This window comes from Rhinolophus sinicus, chromosome 16 (assembly GCF_057876585.1).
Source record: "Rhinolophus sinicus isolate RSI-liver-muscle chromosome 16, RSI-T2T, whole genome shotgun sequence".
Classification (NCBI taxonomy): Eukaryota; Metazoa; Chordata; class Mammalia; order Chiroptera; family Rhinolophidae; genus Rhinolophus; species Rhinolophus sinicus.
Window position 1 is genome coordinate 49,523,387 of NC_142516.1, and position 24,439 is coordinate 49,547,825.

A 24,439-nucleotide genomic window follows, 5' to 3' on the forward strand; every position below is an offset into this window, starting at 1 on the left:
CTGGGGCGACACGGCCAAACCAGGAGCCGCCGGCACCCACTGTGTCACTCACCTGGCAGGGAGCCTAGGGGAGCTAAGGTATTTATACCTCAGTTGGGATTGCATATTGGTTAAAGTCTGCTCCTAAGAGGTGCTAAATCACAGGCACTGCTGGTGAGCAGAGCATGTCCACGCAGCCAGAGGTAACACTGGTTCAAGAGTTGCAGGTGCTGGCATGGAATATTGGGCTGGCAGATGCAGAAGTCTTCAGGGAGGCCTCAGAGACTGTGAGACACGCACAGACAGCGTCTGATTATTGACTCAATTTGCTATTAGTGGATGAGTCATTTAAACAGAGGGGCTGAGGGCAAAGTCTCAGCCCTTGTGTTGAATAAGTGAGAGCTGCTCTTCAGACAGAAGCTGGAGACTGTGGTAGTGGGTATACAGAGAAAAATAAAGAAGACCGGGCATGCGGTCCCTAAAATATGGTAAAGGTGAACTGTTAGTGAAGACGCCCCACCCAGTCACATAAGACCTAGCTTTGTTTTATTTTTCTGTTTCTAGATTATGTGAAAATAACTGGCCTCTGCTCCTTTTAATTTAGCAAATCTGAGTAGCAACCATTCATAAGATGTGGCAGGTTGTATCTTGCAGAAATGGCGCCAGCAGTATTTTCTGTCTCATGCTCTTCAGGACCTTCACACTCCCCTATCACAATGCAAAGTCTGTATTCCTTCCCCTTGAGATTAGGGGGGCCTTTGTGGCTGTCCTGGCAGATAAAACATGGCAAAAGTGATAATGTGTAACTTCTGATACTAAGTCCTAGAAGGTATTGCTTCCACCTGGATCTTTCCTGTTGTGCTCGGCCTAGAAATCCAGCCACCATGTTGGAAGGAAGCCCTGAACATATGGGGAGGCCACTTGTAAAGCCTCTGGCTGATTATTCCAACTCAGTCTTACCTAGATGAGTGAATGACTGAGACTGGAGATAATCCCAGCTCCCAGATTTCAAGTTGCCCACCCTGACACCATGTGCTCAGAGATGAGCCATTATCACTGAGCCCCCCCTAATTGCAGATATGAGGACAGAATAAATTTTGTCTTTGTTTTACGTTAGTAAGTTTTAGGGTGACTTGTCACACTACCCTGGTTAACTGCAACACAAGGTAAGGTAACCTATGTGGATTTATATAAGATCTTTCAAATAGTTCAGATTAGTATAAATGCATAGTTAGGAACTTAGCCATTTATTGGAAGTTAAAATTCCTTTTTCTCCTTCCAATCCATCAACACTAATGGATTCCTTTATGAGGAATTTTGTCATGACTCTTACTGGTTGACAGCACCAAAGCCACATCAGCAAACTCTCAGTCCCAACACAATTTGTCTCAATACTCCGTTACCATCATACTCTGGACCCTGTAGGACACAGGAAGCCTTGGAGATTTTACTGTACCTGCCAGCAACTGTGCTTTTCATGCATTGTCTTATTTAATTTTTGCTAAAATTCTGAGGTATAGATAACATCTGCCATTTATAGATAAGGAAACAGATTCAGGAAGACTAAATTACTTACTCAAGATGACACAATGAATGGCAGAATCGGGACTTCAACACAGTTCTGTCTGATCCCATAGTCTGTATTCTTTCCCCTGTGCTACTCTGCCTTGGCCTTGAGGCCTTTGAAGGACTTGGGATTCACAGTTTGTTTTTATCCCATTTTAGCCATGTTCTGCACTACACAGATTTTGTGAGTTGCCATGGTAACATAACCAACCGTTATGCTTCTGGTTTATGAGAAATTACCTTTTGAAGTTAAAAATACTTTTTGTCACACCATAAATTGGGGTGCTCTGCTTATATATGGGTATGTGTATACACATAATATATGATTATGTATATATAATATATAGTATATAAAAGTATATATGTATATAATGTGTATTAAATAAAAATTATGTAACAAAATTGTGCATATATACATTACATATATTTGTACACATGATTATATATAAAGAGAGACTATAGTAGAAGTTACTAACTTATTTGTGCTACTCTACAAAAAAACTAGACATTTTCTCATTTATGTCTCATAAAAATTAATGTCATTCTAATTATTCAAGACTTACTGATTGCTTGATTTTAAAATCTTTTTATTTTTGAAATAATGTTTAGATTAACAGAAGACTTACAAAGAGAGTACAGAGACTTCTAATATCCCTTTACTCAGCCTCCCCTAAAGTTAACATCCTACACATGAAATTAACATGCTACAATGCCATTATCCAAACTACATACTGTATTCAGCTTTCACCAATTTTTCACTAATGTCCTTTTTTCGATTCTAGGACCTAACCCAGAATACCACGTTGCATTTAGTCAGCATATCTTCTTACTCTTCTCTAACCTGTGGCCATTTCTGTCTTTCCTTGTCTTTCATGACCTTGAGAATATTGAAGAGCATTTGCCAGGTGTCTTGTAGAATTTAATTCGATTGGGTTTCGCTGTCACTTTCTCATGATAAGATGGGGGTTATGGCTTTTCTGGAAGAGTTGCACAGAGGTGAGCACCTCACTGCACATCTCATTGTATCATATCTAAGATACATGATATTGACACGCCTTCTCTCTGGCTGTGTTGACTTTGATCACTTTGTTGAGGTGGCATCTTCCAGCTTTCGTCACTCTAAAGATGCAGGTTTTCCCTTTCCACACACTATTGTTAGAAGTGAATCACTAAGTCCAGGCTCCCCTCGAGAATCAAGCTCCACTTCCTGGAGGGAGGAGCAAGCGTGGTGTTTTTATGTGGCCGTGGGAAAGAGTGTTTTCACTTCTGAAGTAGCCCATAGGTCTGCAATATTAGCGTGTGTCTGGCTGATAGAAACACTCCGTGCATTCAAACCTTGCATCATCCACATCTTTGATTTCTTCATCGTGGGAAACACACCCCGGAGAGTAATGCCCCTCTTCTTTGCTCCGTGATTGAGAGCCAAGTTGTAAGTATACTAAACATTCCTCTTCACCCCCATAACACAAGCATCACTCTTGTCTCTTAGATCTCAAAGTCTGTGATGCTTGATATAAAGCATATGTAGCATTGTTTCTTCAAATGTATAGAACTTCTCTCCTGTGAAAGGAAGGAGATATATATATATATATATTTTTTGTCTTTGAATTTTCCCTGACACCTGGGAAATAATAATAATTATTATAAATTAAAAATTTATAAAATATAAAATGGAATTATATTATATTTAAATATATTTTATTTCTATATATTTATATTTATACACGTATGAATTTGTATATAAATATATAAAATTTGTGAATATAAAATTGTAAAGATTTTAAATATTATATAATAATAATTCCCATTGATTACATACCTTTTACGTATTGAGCACGGTGGTTGGTACCTTAAATCTTTAATCCTTACAAAAATATCTATGAGGGAAGTATTGTAATTCTCACTTTACAATAGAAAGAAGCTCATATTTAGGGGGAGAAATTTCCTTCCTCAAGATGGCATGGCAAGTAGCAAGGCTGGGACTTGAATTTAGGGCACTTTGATTATCAACTGTGAACCTGGTAAATGTTTGTAGATTGACTGATTAAAGTTGGATAAGGGAAAAACAGTATTTGAAGATTGGACTAGTAATAAGTATTTCAAAAAAAATTACCCACAATTACACATGATTGAAGAAGACAGGTGTTAGGCTTTGCATAAAGTGGAGCTGCCACTTCAAGTCAATCAAAAGAATCATCCTGACAGTCAGGTTGATGTGTGAAAACAGCAGCTACGTCCTGAATTCTGTGAGGCGGAAGTCCCAGCTTCCACTCCTAGCTGCAGGCACATATGGGTTATATTATTTCATCTCATGCTCTTTATGTGCCCCATCAAAAGTGAATAGGGAAACAGGAAATAAGGGAAAGGGTTCCTAAAATATCTACAGAAAACAGAGAAAGGGAAAGCTAAAAGTTCCCTATACAATTGAAGCTCACATATAATAATCAAAGGATAATAATAGAGATGAGGTATAAATCAAGTAAAAACTAATGTTTGTGTGAGAGAAAGAGCAAGAGAGAATATGAGAATATATGAATCTCAGTCTACATGCTCCCATAATCTTCACTGCAGCAGTATTGCATCTCTGTATTTTCTAGGAATCAGCTTAAATTTATTTTGTGCCTCTTCACTACTGAACTATGGGATACTTAACTTTGCTTATTTTTGGAACTTCTCCCCACACTAAATCATGTTGAGGTGCCAGGGGATCTTGATATTGACCTGGGAGACTCTTGATATTGGCCTGTCCACCCAGGTCCCCATGGAAATATCTAATATACTGTCTACAGTGTCCCTTTAGGTTAGAATGTACATATTGGTTCTGCACCCTATGTGGGATAAAGATATCATCACAAGCTTGACTGCTTTCAACTTACATGACCAGCACCACCCAACAATAAGAGCTAGAAAACCCTAGCCATCTTGTTCTACAGAAGTTTGGAAACCTCCACTCTGGGAGGAATGTGTGGACAGCTGTAGCTCGAGGCCTCATGGCCTGGCCTGTCGCCTGTTGAGGTCTCGAGGGGACAGAAATTCTGGTCATGAAAGCTCAATCCTAGCAGCATGCATGTCCCATCTAGTTACCACACTGAAACTGCCTTGAGGAGTCCCAGATGCTTCTTTTCCTTTTTCCTTCTGGGTTAGTTGGTTTTATATTTCCACTGTCATCTACTGAGAGGCATCAAGAACATGCTGCTATCCCAGGCTTCCATAGTCTACCCTGCAAGCCTCTCAGAAGTTGCTGGAAGAAAAGTTTAATGAACCATGCATGTTGACAGCCACCTTTCAGAGCAGGGCTGGTCTCATGGTTCCTGAGTCACTGCGTTCCACACAAATGCAACTGCCAATCTGTCAAGCGAACACAGGCCTTTCAGTTTAGCCATGGTGATATGTGTGTAACCGAGCCTAGAGGACAAACTCACGAAACTATGCACACGTCTGCTCTCTCCTAGACACCCAGCACCCGCTCTCCCCCTTTCCTCTTCCCTGTCTTAATTCTGTAATTCAAATGTGAAAACAAAACTTCTACTCTGCTTTGTTTCTCCCAGTTAATCTCAGGTCAAGGATTAGTATCCATCACCCTTTCTCCCCCAATGTAAACAGCACCAGTCTTTTCATTTTAAGTGTTGACTTGGGAGACAAACCAGTTCTCATTTCTACGTTAAGGCTGGTCTAGAAAGTGTTTTAAGACTTCAGGTTACACTCGGCGAAGCCGGTGCCTGGTGGGTTGAAAGGGTACGCAGGGCTGGGCCCTGTTTCTCTGCTCTGAGTTCATTGATTTGCTACAGCTTCTTTTGTTACTGCTGAAAAGGGGGTAGGGAAGACTTGGATTAATAAAAGCATGAAATAAAATACATGTGTAAAATGCGGTAAATAACAAGGAAGGGTGTGGGGTGAGGAGTGGAGGGCCCAAGAAGCTCATTGTGTAAAAATTGAGGTTTCTGTGGTCTGTACTGTGGTTTATTTGGGAAATCATGGCATAGGCACCTCAAGAAATTCACTGAGGACTGTTGACTGATGGGTTTCCAAATGAAAAGCCATGCATGAGAAATTAATTTCCAGGTGTGCTTGACCACTTAATTTAGATCCCCCCCACTCCCCGTTAACGTTGCCACAGATACCATTTTTTTAACGCAGTGAGTGTATTATTTGTGTCATTCCCAGTAGACACTCTGCATTCTGTGGGATGTGGGGTAAAACACCCACACAACATACGTGTAAGCAAGGATTGTGTCTTTATTACAAGAAATATCTAAACTATTTGGGAAATACCGAAGAACTTGACAATGCTCCATGGAGTTAATGTATTATATGAAAAATAGTCATTAGCGAAGAATGTCAATATGGATGTTACTGTTTTATCTGAAGTTGATGAGAAAACAAAATAACAAAATACTTCCATGCTTCATAAAAGCAGATGCTGTGTTCTCGTTGCTGTGGTTGTGATTATCATTGTCATTACTAAGCAGTTATGACATATCTTGAGCTCCATCAGAAATTGTATAAAGAGACACGGACCAACTTTCTGACTTCAGTGCTAAGTGCTTATATGACCTTGCATGAGACCCTTAACCTATCTTATCTGTTAAACAAGTAAGTTGCTATAGATAACTTTTATTTTCATTTAAGTTGTAAAAATTCTTTGATTCTAAGTCACAAAGACCTAGTGAGCGCTGATCGGAAGCACAGTGTGCAAGGTAAATTATTTATGTTGTCGCTGACTGGCCATCCTTGCATTTCTGAGTGATAAGCGGGAAATCTTAAGACTTAAGCTATGACAGGGGAGGACAAAGGATTAGATTTTTCCAGTCCTGTAAAAGTCATCTGGAGAATATTTACATTAATTACATGCAATTTAGTTATTTGAAGCGGCATCCTTAGACAAGCAAAAGGTGAACTGAAATTTTTTCAGCATATACTAGAGCACACAGTCTTGCTGAATTGTGTGACAGGACTTGCCCAGAGCTTCCTTATAACACGTTCTTAACTGCTTTAGCAGTTCAATCTACTGTCTTCATATATCTGACAAAAAAACAAACAAACGAAAAAAACTTTTTATTTAATAGTTTGTCTTTTTAAAATGAGAACTGACTCTGGGTGGTGAATGCACAATGTGATATATAGATGAAGTATTACAGAATTGTACACCTGAAATCTATGTAGCTTTACTAACAATTGTCACCCAAATAACCTTTAATTAAAAAAAAATTATCATAAAGCATCACAGCTATTCAAGAGTCACAATGAATTTCACTCATTTGTTTTCAAATGATTATGATGTATTTTGTGCCAAGTCTTATACTTTTATTTGCTTGTTATTATAAAAATAATGTAAAATTGCAGGGAATTTAAGAACAATGTCAAGCTTCTATAATTTTTTAGTCTCCAACAACTTTCGTTTTTGCATACTTATTTCCAATCATTGCATCAGTGAGAAATATGTTTTTCCACAGTTATAATCATTGTAATTGGGTATAAATCTTTTTAGTCACCATCAACATCAGTGTTTTTTTTTTTTTTTTTACTTTCTATTTGGGTGTTCTTTAAACCGAAGCGTATTTGTGTACTTTACTCTTTCCTTTCTTTTTTTGATATCCCCATTTACAAGGGGTTAATTCAGCACAAATTAAAAAGAAAGGCTAAAGAGTACAACTGCCTAACTGCAGCCAAGCAAATGAATGAGATGCAAACTCACTCCAGAGGCTAAAAGTCATAACGGGGAGGAAGCATGTGTTACCTGATCATTGTCAGAAGAGGAAGGGAAGAGAACTTGCTGCATGTGGAAATAAGGAATTCTCTTAGCTTGCTCTGCAGTCATCATCTGCTCTATGCCTAAATTGTTAGTTTTGGCTTTCTTCCTTGATTAAATAGGTTATCCATATCGCTTCCACTTTGAGCTCTGTTCATGAAGCTGGTACCTGTGTCTGTATTTATGAAGTGGGTAGATTACTGTTTGGCCAATCAATTATTTGGTCAAATGCTGAGAATCGACTGTACTACTAATTAAACTGCTTTACCATGGTTGGGATTCAGAGTGCCAATATTCTAGAATCACAGGCATTAGAGATTATCAAATGCAGCCTCTAGCCCAAAGTAGAATCCACAATACAAATATTTCCAATTGAATCATTCACCAGTTTTCCATCTTCTAGGGGTAGGGTACTTACTACTTGTATGCTGGTCTATCCTAGGGGTACAAACTCAACTACCTGTGGGAATTGGCTAAGGAACAGATGAATAAAGCAGGTCCAGAATAAGAAAATCAAATGCAGAAATAGAGGCAAACTGTTTTAATAGTTACTGAACTATGGCATAAGGATGTAACATGATATAAATATGTAAATATGTTAAATTTAAAATTGGAAAAAGAAACAATATTTTTTTCAACATATCATCCTTTGTATGCATATTAAACCCATGTGCCTATGCCTTCTCTCATTTTTCTTGAAACGTGGCTTTTTCAATCTGTCTTTTATTTTCCTATATTTGATATAGGTGTAGGTTCAGGCAAATAATTCTCTACTATAAGGGAAAAAATGGGTGAGCATGATGCTAAGTGGCAACTGATATTAAATCCCAAAGTCAGGAAGGCGATAGGCCTGTGGTAGGGTCTGTGGTGACCTGGAGAGTCCATTCTCCCTCCAAAGTGGGCAGCCACTACCCAACTCCAGACAACTGTTGACACTTACTGACATGTAGGAATGTGGGCCCTTCCACTTTCTCAAGAAAAGCTAGTAATCTGGATTTTTAGTAAAATTCTCTAACTTTTAAATATTTCCTATTTTAAAACATAGTTTGGGCCAAATAAAACATGTTTAGGGCCCAGATGACATTTGTGAGCTACCCTTTTACTTTCTCTGGCCTCCTCCAGGGTTTGGCAAATTATGACCTGTAGTTGAAACCCAGCCCACTACCTGTTTTTGTAAATAAAGTTTTGCTGGAACACAGCTATACTCATTTGTTTATGAGGTATGATTAAAAAAAAATACTGTGAATGTTTACAAAAAATTATTACAGTAAAAGACACATGGCCATTAATCCCCCTCAAACAAAGCACTCCCCCTCACTTCAAACACACTTAGCCCATTGTTCTTGCCACTTTCTGAAGCAGCTCTGGAAGTCCTCTTTCATGAGTGTCTTTAGTGACACCATCGTGGCTGCCTCCATGTCCTACATCATTTTGACTTTGGAGAAGAGCTAGAAGTTGCTCAGTGCCAGATCTGGTGAATAAGGGGGAATGAGGACACACCCATAACCTTTTTGTTTGACAGAAATTGCTGTACCAGAAGTGATGTGTGACATGTAGCATTATCATGATGGAGGATGATTTACAGCACACTTTAAAACATACCTTTTCTCAACTGTAGCTCACACCCAACTGACTGCACTGAACAAGTTGAAACTTGTCACACACTGTTACTAAGGTTCAACGCTCCGCTTCCCATATTGAAGATCCCTGCCTTTCCATTGGATGGCACTGGGTAGCAGCATTTACCATATTTTGTGATCACAATGGAAAGGCTCCATGTCACACATCGCTTCTGGTATATGTCAATTTCTGAATTTCTGTCAAATAAAAACATTATGGTGTGTCCTCATCCACCTTGTTCAGTGGATCTGGCACTGAGACTTTTGGCTCTTCCCCAAAGTCAAAATAACCATGAAAGGTAAACATCACGAAAGTGGCCTGTTTTGAAAAGTGGCAAGAACTGTTTCGAAAAGTGGCAAGAACGATGGGATAAGTGTGTTTGAAGTAAGGGGGAGTATTTTGAAGGGGATTAATGGCAACGTGTCTTTTACTGTAATACAATTTTTTTATTTAAACATTCACTGTGTTGTTTGAGCACATCTTGTATGTTGTCCACGGCTGCTTTTGTGTTGCAGTGGCCGAGTTCAATAATTAGGACAGAGATTATATGGCCTGCAAAGACTAAAACATGTACTATCTGGACCTTTATGGAATAAGTGTATAGACCCTTGCTCTATTCCAATCTGGTAAAATTCTTAACATTTAGAAAGGCTTTCCTTATTTTGAATTGAAATCTATGTTTCTACAATTTTCATTCATCGGTCTTATATCTGTCCCTTATTATCCTTGGGCACTAGTAGAAGACATTTGGACCCTCTGAGATTATTTAGTCATAAACCCATCCAGGGACTGATTAAACATCTTTTAGGTCCAAAAGCTGTCACCCAAATTAGACGTGACTTCTTGGATAAGTGGTTTATTTTGGAATAATCTAAGACATTACATGTTCATACAGAAATTGGCTGGAGCTTATTAGCCAACTGCATAACAGGAAAAAAAAGCCCCAGAAATGGTTAAAAGGAACACTTAGATGAATACAGCCTATGAGAGATTGACTGATGGCATGTCTTTATGCAGCCTAAATTCTTCCTTGCTCTTAAAATAGCATCTAAATTTTGTTCCATGGCCCACAAAGTTCTGCCCTCTTCAATCTTGCTTCTCCATCCAACTCCCTTCTTCTCACACTCATATTTCTTTGGTAACCTGAGCCTTCCTTCAATTACTTCGACATTCGAAGTTCTTTCATGTCTTTGGCTCTTAGCACTTGTCTGACATTCTTGGCCCTATTTCTTCACAAGGTGAATCATTTTTAATTTTTGGTTTTTAGTTTAATGTCATCTCCTTAAAGACATCTCCTCTTAGCACATCTTTCCATTTATCAAATTTCTCAAACTTATTTATAATCATCTTGCTTATTTATCTGTATTCTAGTTTACTACCAGTCTCCACTATCATAATGTGTGTGGAGACCAGAATCTTTCCCGTCTTATATATTGTTTTCCCCTAGGACCTTGAAAGTTGTAGGCATTCAAAACTATTTGAGGAATAATAAATTTAGCATTATACTTGGAGTGCCAAAAAATGTAGACAAGTGAGCACTTTGGTCAACGTTGCTCAAGCAGTAGTTTGCCGTAATCAGAAGTGTCTGGATGCTGATGGTAACCACTTTGAGCACCTCTTGTAATTGCAGAAGTCAAACGTGACTTGTATTCATCTTTTGTTATTGGTATATATTGAGTATTACAATGCTAATACAGTTTTCCTCTCTTAAAATGTGTATACATTTTTTTGGCACCCTCTGTATATATTGTGTTCATGGTTATTTTATTTGACAGATAAACTTGCAAAACCCATTTACAACATCTTAAAAAAAATAACTTCCTTACTATGAGAGAATGCTTTGAATTAAATTAATCCTGCTTAATAATAGCTGAATACCTGTATGTTCAGTGAGAGCACATTTTTAGGTGTTCTCATTAGTGGAAACCAATAATCACATAACTAACATGCTGATTATTAACTAAATTGATAATGTGAATGTTATCTCTATGATGCTTTGTCATTCACAAACCCTGTATCCAGGAAGCTCCTGCTTTGAGATTCTCCCATGACAGGAAAAGCAGGAGGGACGTTAGTGATTTTCCACTTTATTTTACAGATGAGGAAACAGAGGCCCAAAGAGATTTCTCAAGGTCGCACAGCTAGTTAGTTGCACAGCCTGGAGGACAAGTGAAATTCCTCCATTCTCAGCTTCTGTGTATTTAACCTACAGTGTATCCCCTTTGTTGGTGACTGGATTATTTTATAGGGTGTGGTGGCAGTGAGAATATCTCAATAATATAACTTTTTTTTTTAATAAAGTACCCATCACACATGTTCTACTAGATCTACAATAATTACATGAGAAAATCTGAACAACTACTATTGTCCTGATTTTTCTAAATATTTGTGTATTAAAAATATATTTATGATACAATATTATATTAATTTTAGGAGTACACCATAGTTATTGGTATACTCCAGTACTTTCCAGGCAGGACTCCAGCCTGGGGAGCCTGGTGTGGGGCTGGGGTCCCTTGCTTCTCCAGAGGGGAATCTCTGCAGTGGAGATATCCTTCCTGATTCGCAACTGCTACATGGAGGTTTTGAGCCAGCCCATTTCACATTTCTGTCCCACCTACCAAACTTGATATGGGTTCTTTTTTATATCCTTAGTATAAAACTTCTGTTCAGCTAGACTTCAGATGTCTCGCTAGGTGAATTATTCTATAATTTAGTTGTAATTTTAATATATTAATGGAAGGAAGTAGGCACAATGTTTATCTACTCTGCCATCTTGGATCTTCTCTCTTCCAATTCCTTTTTTTTTAATCATTATTATTAATTTAAGAAACAATTAAGTGGAATTTTGGATAAGATTAATGCCGTGACAAAAATCTCACAGGTGAAATGTGGTAGAAATGGAATCTGAGTCTAGATCTTTATCAGTGCTCTTTCTTCCACTTTGGTGTGGTACCTGCCTGTCCTTGTTGTTCTTTAATGTGGAGGTTGGAGTTTAATGTTGATCTTAGTGATTAATAGAATTGCAGGTCCTTAATACATGCTAAGGGCCTTTATAATGATGTACTGAAATATTAGGTATTTGAGGATTTATAATAATGGCAGAAACTTTATATAATAATATAGGTAGTCATGGTGCTTTAAAGCCTAAGCACTTTACATTTATTAACTCATGTAATCTTTGCAGAAAATCTGTGGGATAGATACTATCCCTTTTACAATTGGGGGAAACTGAGGCACAGATATATTTTAAAACAATTTTTTGTTTTTTAACTATCTTGCTCAAAGTAACATAGTGACCTGTAAAGCTGTGATTCGAAGCCAGGAAGCCTGGCTCCAGAGTCGGTCCTTTTAACAACTGTGTCAAGTGACTTCCTTTCTTGCCTAAAGAATCATAAAACTGAAGTAATGGGTACATAATGAAGGCTGAGTTTAAGCCCTGGAGAACTTGACTAAATAAAAAAACAGCAGAATTCTGAGCTACTGGGACTAGCTGTCACCCTTCCCTCACTGCTGTGTTGGCTCTGCTTCATTCTGGGGGAAGTTTTGACAAAATCGCTTTGCTCCTCATGCTACCTGCTAATTGGCTCTTCTCTGTGGAGAAGGAGGGACTTATTTGGCTGGTGAAACGGTGAAAGCCTATCCCACAGTGGGCCATGTTCATTACATGTAACCATATATGTTGACCCAGGTGAGGTGTTCCATCCCACAGTTTGAGGCCAAAGACCTCATCCATAATCATCAGCTTGCCATTTGCTAGATTGTACCCACTGCTTCCCCACTTCGTGACCTGGTGGTTGTCATTATTGGTTGCGCAGGATTTAGGTGTTTGGGAATTTTGCCAAACATCTTTGTTTCTCATCAGCACAAATAATGGGTGGTGAGGAGAAGGGATTAAACGTAGCGATACTGTAGGCAGGGGGACCACTTTGGAGGCATTGGTGCTCACAGATGAGGGAAAAGAGACATCATCTCCTTGAAATAGGGCAATGCTGAGGGTATTACCAGGGGACAGAATGTAGAGCAGAAGCAGATTCCATTCACAGAACCAATATTTGTTGACTCATACTATGCGCCACGTCTTGGGCATTCCGCTTTGAACAAAATAGACATTGTCCTTGCTTATACAGGACTTACATTCTAGGGAAAAGAGACAGATACCAAGCAAGTAAATAGATAAACAGGATAATTTCAGAGAGGGAGAAGTGCTCTGAAGGGAAAGCAGAGTGACCAGTGAGGGGTAGCAGAGAGGCTACTTCAATTTGGGTGGTCAGGGGGTCTCCCCCTGCAGAGGTGACACTTGAGTGATGAAGAGCCAGCCGTGTGAGCTTGTCTGGAGCAGGGTTCTTAAAGAGGGAAGTGCACCATGACCTGCTTCACCCCTTTCCTCCCATCTCAGACGTGGCGTCCATTTCCCCAATTCCTCTTCCATCCTGGATGCGGTGCCTGCTCTTGTCTCTCTTCGTTTGCCTGATTCCACCCGTGAAGAAAGCTCTAGTGTTAGCAGATGTCAGTAAACACTATCAGGTGCCTTGTCAAAACAACAGCCCCTCTCTCCTGCAATCTCTTCGTCCAACCAAAAAAAAAAAAAAAAAAAAAAAATGAAGTTAATGTGGCATGATGTGGTGCTAGGGAGCCCACCCCTCCCCTTGCAAAATTCTCAGAAGCCATCTGTGTAATAATCTATTCTTGAATTTATTTATGCAGGGGTTGATGTCATGTGCCTCAGGATTGAGCCTCTTAAATTCACCAATCTCTGTCTTTTGAAAATTTGAACAACATTGTAAATTTGCAATCTTCTGGAACCACAGCTGCTTTCTAATACTCCTGTAGGATTGCTGACACTGGTTCTGTGACCACATCTGTATATCCCTTTAATACACCAGGATCTGATGTGCAGCTCAGGAAACCTCAACTCATTCATTGCAGCTATTTCCTCTGTCTCTCCTCATCTGTCTTTGGCAGCCATCCCCTCCTTTTAATCTATTTGTTATATGTGTTTTTCTGATTAGAAAAGTAATGCATGTTGTAGAAAATGGTGACATCTATAAAAACAGGCAAAAAAATCACTCATCTTCCCAATGCTTAGTGATGATTTCTTTGCACATCTTGTGATGATGTATCTTTCCAGCCTTCCCTCTACCGCTGCCCCCGTACACATATGTATGTGCACACACATACACACAGTCACGCATATGCAAACACGTACATATGTTTATATTTTAAAATTTGGGAAATAATGCAAAATCTGTTTTGTAAAATGATTTTTTAATTTAAAAATATATTGTCAGCATTATTCTTTACAGTCTGAAAGTTGCTTTTTTATGACAGAAATGATGGAAGCAAAATAGGACTGAAGAGTTTTTCTGTTGGACATATAGCATAATATCCCTTGTCTCAAGTAGAAACTGTGTTCTAATTCTTCTCTTTTTCACTTTCTGTGCTGAACACATAACTAAGGCAGTCCCTTGGGTGGGCTCTTGCTGTGGTGATGGCTTTTCTGGAGATGTGGAGTGCAGAAAAAAAGAGCACATTTTCCTGCCTCTCTTGGGACTTTCAAAACTCCTTGCATCAGGACTGTGATTCTGTCTTGCATTTTGGGGTTGTATAACACTTTTAGTGCATCTGTTCAAGTAACTTTCTCCAGGTAATTAATTTCATGCCAGTTAGCAGAGCCTGCTTTCATGGGTCTTCTGGGAATATCTGAGAGAAGAGACCAGCCTTCCTTCCAAAAACTTATACTAAGACTTTGTACGTCATACACACATGCAACAGTAAAGTGGAGACTTCTTATAGGTGATGGAAACTTGTGGTCAGCTTCAGTCTGCAAAACCCCTCAGCCTATCCATAACCCTGATTCTGCGTCTGAGCTGACCAGGAGCTGAGGCATATCATGGGCTGTGCCAGCTTTCATGTTTAACCTTTCAACTTCTATGTCTTCTTGCAAGCTCTGACATCTCAGCCCTGAAGTTCACCACTGCACGGATCTTTACTGAGCTAGCTGTGTAGTGCATTCCTGTTCTGAATACCCCTCACCCAAAGCACAGACCAAAAACTGGAAACACTAAGAGAAAACCCTCCATGCTTCATCTAAGCTAAATTATCTTTTTGACAGGAATCCATTGGGTCCTGATTTTATGCACAATCTTCACTTTGCAGGACCTCTTGTCATTATCATAGAGTGGAGAATATAATTCATCTTGCGGGGTGGGAGCAATTGTTTGTACCCTATATGCATCTTCCTGAAGACTTACTTCAGATCTCCGTAGGCTGGCCTTATAAAAACTCTCTCTGTTTTATGTACCTACATTGCACCTCATTAGAGTTGGTTATGTACCTTTCCCCTGTCTCTATAAACACCATGCAGCAATCTGAGGTCATCAGAGTGGTCCCTTTGTAGCTCACACCTAGATTGTAAACTCCAGGAGAGCAAGGCCCATGTCTGCTGTTCAAGTTGTATCCTCATAGTCTAGCAAAATGCCTGGCTTAAAGTAGGTGTTCAGTAAATATTTGCTCACTAATTTAACAAATATAACGTGATAGCTACAACATGTCAGGAAGTGTTTTAGAGACTTGGGATATCCCAGTCAACAAAACAGACAATCCTCACTCTATGGAGTTTAAATCCTCGTTGTGGAAGACAGATATAAAAATGGTTATAACACATAACTGAATTATAGAGTATGCAGAACATGGTAAGTGATATTGAAAAATCAGAGTAAGGTAACTGGATTGAGATACAGTTATAAATAGGGTGGTTGTGGGAGGCCTCATTTGAAAAGGTGACATTTGAGCGAAGACTGGAAGGAAGCAACGGATTAGCTGTGTGGTATTTGCAGGCAGAGAGCAGCTAGGGCAAAGACCTTCAGAAGTGTGGAAGCTTGCTGGAAGATTCAAGGAACAGCAAGACTGGTACGCAGGCACAACTGAGAGGGAGAATATTAGGAAATGAAGTCATAGTGGTAATGATAGAAGGGTTAAATTGCCATCAACTGAGACGGGAAAGACTGCACATGGAGGAGGGTGGTGGGTGGTAGATCACAGATTCTTCTGGGACATGTTTAGTTCAAGATGACTATTAGACAACCAAGTAGAGACATTGAGTAGACAGTAGACAATATAAGTCAGCAGAAGAGTGGACGTAGAAAAATGGACTGAGCCAAAATCTTGGGAAGTTTCAGTAGACAGATGATTTAAAGCTGGGAGACATGATTTACACATACGCACTCAAGTGACTGTATTTATGTAGAGAAGTGGAAGGACCAATGATGGGGTCCAGGAACATTCCAGAGGCAGGAAATCTGGGTGAAGAGAAAAAACCAGAAAAAGAAAATGAGAAGGAGTGACCAGTGAGACTGAAGGAAAATCGAGAGAGTGCAGTACGGAAGCCAAGGGGGAAAAGACTGAAGGCATCAATGTGTTCCTTTAAGTAGATTCTGTTATTCCTTTTCTCCTGCACAATCTTTTTCTCACTTCAGCTACTTCTTGATAATGGTTTTAGTGTCCCTCTACTTCCAATTATTTTTCTTTCTCATATCTTTTATTATCATCATGGAGCATGGTTACAAAGGGTGTTGTTTGCTCCAACAGCTGACTAGCCTGGGCGGTGACTCCTGGACCTCATTCCATTTAAGCTAATATTCTCTGGTTTAAAGGGAAGTGAAACAATAATGTGAATATAAAAACCAGTCTGACTGAGACACTTTACACAAGATGTAGAGATAGCTATGGACATTAAAAGAAACCATGAAAGCACTATATATGATAGTACATTTATCCACATCTCTGTGTGATGTTAACTCATGGATCAGATCACTCGTTCATTCTCAGGAACTGAGAAACATATATCAGAACAAAACCATCAATCAATACATGTAAGACTTTTATATTGATGAATAATATCAGTTAAAATGATAAGAAACAGCACTTTCCATATAATGTACTATAATTAATATCATTAGATATAATATGAAATTGCTAGAGTAGTAATTCAATTCAAAAGACACATTTGAACAACTTGATTATACATATAGGCCATTATGGTAGATGTGGGGGTAATTCACAGAAATATAACGATATGATCTGCCTGTGCTATCAATAAAGCTAAAGTGACTTTTGACTAAATCTTGAAAACCTTTAGAACACCCAAGCTATGATGTTTGGATCTTTTGCACAAGCAACAAAAAGTTGTGAAACTTCTTTGGATGGAGAGTGATGTAATCCAGACCAAGGATTTTCACTCTGTCTGTGTTCTGAGGAGCCTGAGGATTCTGATGATGGATCTCAGGGACTAAGGGGAAGAGGAGAGCACTTGACTCTTGAACTTGCACTCCCAGTTCAAACAGTAGCAGCTTGTTCATCTGCTTATGGAATAAGGATATAGTGAGAAAGATTTCATTGGAAAAAAAAAGGTTCTGTTGCCAAATAAAAGATATGAAAACTCTTGCTTTCAGATACATGTTAAGAAAAGTTAACTAATGCTATTGGAAACATAATAGGAAATATGTATGTATGTGTAGAGGGTATGCTCTGATTTAAATGTAAAATGCCTACCTAGACTAAATATTTTCAAAGTTACACATTTTTAAAATACTGTGCAGGTACATGACACATTCTTGCAGGCTATAGTTTGCAGCTTTTGACTTCAAGAAATATAGACATGGTACTTTTCCCAATAAACTTTACTGATTATTAACATCTTATAAAGAACTACGTAGCTCTGGGGGTCTGATGTCAGTTCTTGTCACATGCTTCATGAAAAGGAAACTTTGAATAACTAATCAAAAAATTTTTAGTTACCCTCACTTAACTCCTCCCCTTCCTTCCTTCTTTCCTTCCTTCCTTCCTTCCTTCCTTCCTTCCTTCCTTCCTTCCTTCCTTCCTTCCTTCCTTCCTTCCTTCCTTCTTTCCCTTCCCTCTATCTCACTCCCTTCCTTTCTCTTTTCCTCTTTCCTTCAATTATTTGTCTTTATCTATTATTTTATTGTTCCGATAATTTATTTCTTATGATTTTACATAGACATAGCTCTGTTTTCTCCTTTTGGAGATTATTAGGATAGGCCACGTTCTGCAAAACAAAAAAAATCAAAACATATATTTCAGTTCTGATATGTAGTGTAGAAGGGTAGTTCTCCTCCATGTGGTCATTCAGGGTCCCAGACTGATGCTGGCTTTAATATCTTCAGCAAGCTTCCATGGTCACCCTAACACCCTAAGGTAGGGTGACCAACCATCTCGGTTTGCCTGGGACTGATGGGTTTCCCGAGAAGTGAGCATTTCAGTGATAAAGCTAGAAAAGTCCTGGCATTGAAATGGTTGGTGACCCTACCTGGAGATAAATATTGCAGTCAACTGGAAGGGGAAGAGGATGGAGAATGAAACATAGGAGGTTTACGTGGGTCAAGACTAACGTCATTTCTGCTTACATTCTCTTAGGTAAATCTTAGGTTCATGGCCATACCTGACAGAAGGGATATTGAAAATATAGTTGAGCTGTGCTCAAAGAAAACGAAGGATTTTGATGGATAGCTAGAGGTCTCTGCCACAAAGAGAAACCAAGATTTTTCAGATCTTTTCAATTTTTAAATATTTTTTAATATAATTGAATGATAGGTAGGGCCTAGCTTACTTTCTAGGTTTAAACCATTGGCAGTTTTCTCTTTTAGTGTGCAGCTGACAAGCACACTTAGTGAAAGGGACAGCTCATCAAGCAGATGCAACCAGAACACATTTTAAACTTTCCCTTTTTTTAAATGTTCTCTTCCCAACATGCGTATCCCTGGAACTCATGAAGAAATTAATCTATGTACCATTCCACTAAAATGGGATTGCACATGAATACACCAGCCAAGTACTCCCTCCTAGGGGACAGTACTGTCTGGTATACATCGCTGGCAAGACAGAGAGGGACGAAAGGACAGGCATCTGAGATGACGACGCTCCAGAAGGGAGTCCCCAAAAGACTTGCATACTCAAATGTAAGATGTTTCCTTTCTTTAATATTAGGTTAAAAACACCCTAGAAACATATCATTTAGTGGATCCCAAAACTCTGGCTAGAACATTTCTTCATTCCAAATTATACTTTTCACTCTTACACAATCAGAATTAGTGTCTGAACTTGCAAGTGACTCAGAGACATGTAAAATTTCCATTAATAGGGACAGTTTTTTAAAATCCCCTTCTAGAGCTGTTCATTTCATTTACAAACAAGGAGCAACACCTGAATTTTGTAAATGTAATGGCTCCTCAGAAGATGAAGGTCCAAAGTATTAAAGCCACATAATGGAGGTCCACTTTAAAATAGGTTTAAACTCCTCACAAAGTGATAAGTCCCCCCAATCTACTACCCCTCTAACATCAAATATAGCTGCTACAAATTGTAAATATATAATTATTACATTGTTTTTGTATACCTGAAACTAAAAAAAAAAAAAAAAAGGGTTTAAATTGAAAGTATATAGAGATCTCACAAAAAAAAGTTTCTCTAGAAACACTGTGACCTTAAGATTCCTTTAATCAATGCTTCTGTAGCGCTTGCTATGTCATAGTGCTTAATTTTAGCACTGTTTGGCAAACATTTCTCTCTGAAAATGAAAGCTACTGTAATCTACACTTACAGCCACAAGAGAAAAAGCTAGGGCTAAGCTTGAGTGTGAAAGGGGACAATCTTCATTGACTTTTGTTAATGAACTGACTGACTTTTTTCATCCAGAGCTTCTACATCATTGGTTCTTGGATACTTCTAGAAGCCCTGGGACAAAGATGACCTAATTGGCATAGGTTTGGACTGATCTCTCCCTTCTCTGAACTCCTTAGTATCTTCAATATTCTTCCACTTACCATATATGAGTAGAGCATTCTAAATATTCTAACATTTAGCTAGTTTTATTGTGAAATTCATTTTTCTTGTGAAAATTGAAGTGTGAGCTCTCTATGGCCATTTTTCTTTATATCAACCCCAAAGACTATTTATGTATTTGTGTCACAGCCTATCAGATTAGAGTTTTATACACCCTCCACTTTAATTTTGGGAAACACTACAAGGACAGAGCAATGGGTAACCAAAATGGGAAAAAGAGAGATTAGAGAATTCTCCCAGTGTTTTACTTGTCTTGTTGTTAGTCTTAATGGAAAATGACAAGATAGGATGTCTGTCTTTTTTGTTTGTTTGTTTTTAGCCCCTTTCTTGTGTTTCTGCTTGGATGAGCCTGTGGAATGATAAAAAGCAGCATTTGTAGAATGTTGTAGGAGTTATCGAAGGGCTCTGTAGGATTTATCTCATTTGATCCTTATAAAAACTCTACAGATCAGGTACTGTTTGGCCCCATTTCACAGATACAAGATTAAGTATCTTGCCTATGTTCCCACAGATGGTAACGTAGAGCTGAAGTTTGTCCCTCGCCAGTCTGCTTTGAGAGCTCTTGATCTATTGACACTTTTATATGGTCTCCAATGGCTTGAGACTGTCATGATAACAACAGAAATAACAACTACTTAATACTTTACTGGTGACATTTTCAAACCTATGGTCCTATTTGATATTTACAATTACTCTGTGAGGTACAATCTGTCCTTTTTTAAATGGAAAAATAGATCCAGAGAAGTTCAATGATAGACGAAGTTCACACAGTTTGCTATTAGTATTTGGGGCCAGAACTCAGATATCCAGGCATGCATTCTTATCTTTTTTCCCCAGTAGACTATATTAACTCAATAAATACTTACTAAATGTGCAGTGAAAGAGTTAAGTAGGAATCACTCTTACTAAGCTGAGTTGGGGAACTGGGGCAGTCAGCTCAATGTGAGCATTCCGATTGGTTTTAGATACCATGGTCCTCAGTGGAAGCTGGTTACAGAAAGTGGGGTGGCAATTTCTATAGACCAACTCTTAGCTAATATGGGAAAATGCTCCATCTCTCAGGTTATGATTTCTCTTAGTTCCAAATAAAAGTATATTTACATCAGACAACTTAGTGAAACCACATTTGAGTAGTTCTTAATGCCAAAGACACATTTATGGCCACTTGGGGGCTGACTCATGAGGAAAAATGACTCAGTATTGCAGCAGACGTCATCATTCATTCTCTCACTTGAGGTGATGAGTCATGAATTGGGTTGGGATTTAAAATTAAGGCCAAGTATATGTGTGAGACCTCCCACAACTCATAAATTCAGTGTCCAGAGAGGCAGAAAAATGCCCAGAATAATGCTTGACAGGACTTACTATAATGGAACCTAGTGGGTCTAACACATACGAGTAGAGTATAACTAATGACACTGCCTCCCCCATCCTTCCTCAAAATTATTTAGAATTTTACTTGGTCTTGGGGATAGAAAGATTGAATGACTATCTATCTATATCTAGCTAGCTAGTTTCATTCAGGGCATTTGACATGGAAATTCAGAATGGAAAATCTAATTACAATGTACTAAACATTATTGCTCCTAGAGATGATACAATTCTTTGGGTCATTTTTTGGGTATAAACATTGCCAGCTATAGAATAGTTGGGTCATATTTGCATAAATAATTTGGGAAATTCCTTGGAAGACATTGCACAGCACAATGTAATTATCCACCTGTTGGAGGGCCGAGGAGATTGAGCACGCTCAAGTTATAATTGGAGGCCCACGAAAATAAGGAATGTGGCAAGCATTTCATGGGCTGCTTACAATGGGGCCAAGTGGTGGGGAGAAGATGAAATAAAATTTCATGATGCTCGTCAGATGGCTGGAAAAATCCTATTAATGTGTGTGAAGAGTTTATTGAATTCAAACAAACAATTATCCAAGTTTGTGCAAGTATTGTAACGAGCTATACAAACAACAGGCTCACTGTGGGTGAGGGCGCAGGGAAATGCTTTCCATCCCCACCTTTCAATCCCTGCACAGGGCCTGTAAACTTCTCTTGGAGGGGCCTCAATAGGAAACAGCAAACCTGAAATTAGCATGACAAAAGGTTCCACTGTAAAGAGTACATAATGTGCTAACCCAACTCCTCCCATCCTGGCCTTTTAAAACAGTACAACACAGTCTCAGCAATTCAATCAAACAATGTGTTTTGTCATGTCAGTTCACTAGAACACAGAAAACAACATACTGGTTTTCCTCTTATCCCTGAATGTAGATTTCAAGGTCTATTCAATGAGCTCATCTGGAGGATATTTTCCCATCTCATTGGATCGTTAAATAGCTGCCATTTACTTTTTTTATACAGACAATCCCCACTTTCCCTTAACAAGTATACCTGGAAGTGAAGTTAGTTGGAGACATGGGGAAAGACCAGGCAGGCTACTTATTTTGGGGTCCCTTAAGCCTTTATGTATATATACCTATGATTGGAAAGAAAACTGGCATATTCTCAGGAAGGATGGGAAGGACTTCCTGACTGCACAAGTAATACCCAACAACCCTTGATTGTCCAGAGCCATTCAGCTCTGGGCAAACCTCCCCTCCCGACTCAGCAAAACAGCAGTTGTGCAGAAAACAGCCCCACCCTCCTTGGAAGGGAGTTTGGTGACCATTCATGGTCACTCTAGGATGTCTCTTGAAGGGTCTTACTTTCCCTCTTCTAAATAGGCTATAAAAGGATCTAACCACATACAGTACTTCTTTCTGAGAGGTGTTCTGATAAACCCATTTTTTTAAAAATCTAGAGCATTATTTAGCCAGTGTGGTTTAGTGTTCCTTATAGTAACAAAGCAACTTTCCAGCTGACCTGCTTCTTAAAAGGGCTTCACCTACAAGTTCTGTCTTTATGTAATATTTAAAATTTGCAGTTTTCAAATACACTTTGCAGTTTGTCATTTGACTCACAGATACATGAGGATTGTTATTTCCAATTTACACATGTAGAGAATGAGGCTCAGAGCTGGAGCGTCCCAGGTTGGGGGCGGAGGTGAGATGAAGAGGACTGAGGAGGAATGAAGCCTGCTGGCATCCTCTGAACCTCTAAGGAGTCATCTCCGACATTGGCCAAATATGTTGTTCCATCTGCAAGCACTGAGGAAATGCTCAGAAACCATAGAAAGGACACGTGAGGGCTTAAAGCAGAAAGAGGTGAGGTGTGTGTGTATTTTGGAGCTCCTTGAGTTCTGGGAGCATAAAAAGGAAAACATGGTAAAAGGCTAGAGCTTTTCAAGATATTTTTCTTTTCAGGGCATGCACTTGGATGGCATGCTTCAGAGGTGACAGAAGGAGCCGGGGCTTTGTGCTGCCAACTTTGTGTGGCTACACATGGGGAAACACTGGCGAGGGACTAAGAGCAAACAAAGCTCCTGGAAATTACGAAGTGCAGACTGAGGAGAGCCATGAGTCCTAAGACAAACCTCCGTAAGGATGCGATTGAGTGGGTTCCTGGTCAGAGAGCACCCTGGACGGCTGGGAGAGGTCCTGGATGGTGCCTTCAGTATCTTATCCCTGCTGTGTAGCTGAGCTGTGCTGCTTTCTCCACAGTTCACACACAGCCCAAAGGGCAAGACTCAAGGCTTAGTGAGAAAGAAGGATAAAGTTTCCTAAAGGAGCCTCTCTGGGTGAGTTGTGCAGGAGGAGTGGGCAAAAGGCACTCAGGTTTCTCAGGTCATTTCACTGTGCATTATTAAAAAAAAAAAAAAAATCTTAGGTAAGGTGGTGAGTTTTCTGAGGGGAAGGAGAGCATTGAGTTCTGAAATCTAAATAAATCACGTGGCACCCAGCAGGTATTATGTTACACGATGGTTATTGTAAAAAACAAAACAAAACAAAACAAAAAAACATACACCTGGATTTTCTGAGATAGTCCTAATTTCAAGTCTCTGTCCTGTTGTCTTTATTTGAGATCATGTGTTCCAGAAATGCCATAATGTGGATGATCTTAAAATACGCAATATTGATAGAGCCTGTGCTTTATCAGGTGTTCTGCCAGGGGCTAATGACACAGATCAGAGTTTCGGGTACTCCTGAACTTAGAGTCCAGAGGGCAAGCAGGCCTAGAGACAAAAACTACAAAAGAATCTGGGGGGTCTAGGATTGTGGAGTGCACCCAGTCTCTGAAAGAACAAAACTGGGGCTAATGCAGGCTGGAGGGTGGGAAGCCTTTCTAGAGAAAGGAGCATCTGAGCTGAGCCCTCCAGGGCCAGTGAGTGATGGCCAGGTGGAGGGAGGTAAGAAAGAATTTTAGACAGAGTGAGTGCAGTATGGGAAAAGTCTGAAGTTAGGGATCAGAGTCTGCTTGGGACTATCAAAGTTTTGTTTGGTTTTAGAAAAAATGCTTGTATATAGAAGGGAGTTGACAAGGATGGAAGTAGTGAAAAATAAATTTGGGCAGTTGAGCCATGAAGGTAATAATGTTTATGTTCAGATCAATTCTCAGGTTTATGTTTTACCAAATCTTTGTGACCAACTGGGGAAGATTGATTAGGGCGAGTCCAGATTGGAGACCCAGATGCAACCAGGAGGCTAGTACAGCACACAGGTGAGAAGGGAGAGAGCCTGACCTAGTGTGTTAGCGGTTGGGAGGGAGAGGGCAAAAGGTATGCAAGAGCTCT

General features: G+C 39.3%; 1 long non-coding RNA gene across 1 annotated transcript in view; it reads left to right on the forward strand.

Moving 5' to 3' along the window:
* The window catches only part of LOC141571343 (uncharacterized), a 419,842-nt gene that overhangs the window by 138,207 nt on the left and 257,196 nt on the right, over positions 1-24,439 (forward strand). The window lies entirely within an intron of this gene.